We start from the raw sequence: 762 nt of genomic DNA, 5'->3' as shown, positions 1-762 counted from the left end.
GCCACCCTTGTGTGAATTTAATTGGTTGTCCTAATCTATTGTAACCACCCACTGGAGGTGTCAAAGTTCAGATTTTCCACTGGGGCTGGCAACTTTCTGTTTTGGAAAGCTGCTGCCTATGTTTAGTCTCGTTTTTCCAAACTGCTATTGCTGCAGTCTGTTCCTACCACACTTCTACCTCCCTCTGACTTTCATCTACCATAACTCAACATATTTCTACCAGTGGATTTTCCTATCGAATTGTCCCTACATAATCTTAGACAGACTCCTATTGTATTCCTAACACTTCTTTGTTAAAAGGACTAAAACTGTAGGAAAAATAAATTCCAGATAAAAGTAGGCGTGGGCACATACTTGGAAAAACCAAGGCTTGTACAATAATTGCTTATAGGGCCTACTCTAAGTAGACCACAGTAAAAACTGGTTTACAGACTCATTGAGTTGCTCCCCTCCACGGAAATCTTTAGTAAAAGGCGAAAGATTTATGCGTTTTGAAGGGAAGCCAGAGCTACCATTCCAATAATGTTGTACATCTAGTTTATGTTGGGTGCTCACTCAAAGAGACTACTGTTCAGTATAAAACGGACATAAGAACCATGGTCTGCAGTTTTTCTTATTTTCTGCTTTTGGCTGTATTCCTCATTCTTTACTCAGAGGAAAGGTCAATTGAGGAATTATCCCTCACACATACTGGAAGATGCTTGTGTATGGGTGCAAAATGCTACAATCTCAAATTAAGTTTGGAACCCATATGCGATAATA

At 39.5% G+C, this 762-nt stretch overlaps 1 non-coding gene across 1 annotated transcript; it reads right to left on the bottom strand.

Annotated features, from left to right (window-relative positions):
- Positions 1-394: 394 nt before the first annotated feature.
- On the bottom strand, positions 395-511 carry LOC135195123 (U5 spliceosomal RNA). Its single transcript, XR_010310088.1, has one exon. It is a non-coding gene; the product is annotated as a U5 spliceosomal RNA (small nuclear RNA).
- Positions 512-762: the final 251 nt, after the last annotated feature.

The sequence above is a fragment of the Macrobrachium nipponense genome, chromosome 15, assembly GCF_015104395.2.
Source record: "Macrobrachium nipponense isolate FS-2020 chromosome 15, ASM1510439v2, whole genome shotgun sequence".
Classification (NCBI taxonomy): domain Eukaryota; kingdom Metazoa; phylum Arthropoda; class Malacostraca; order Decapoda; family Palaemonidae; genus Macrobrachium; species Macrobrachium nipponense.
This window is presented reverse-complemented; position numbering and strand designations above follow the sequence as displayed.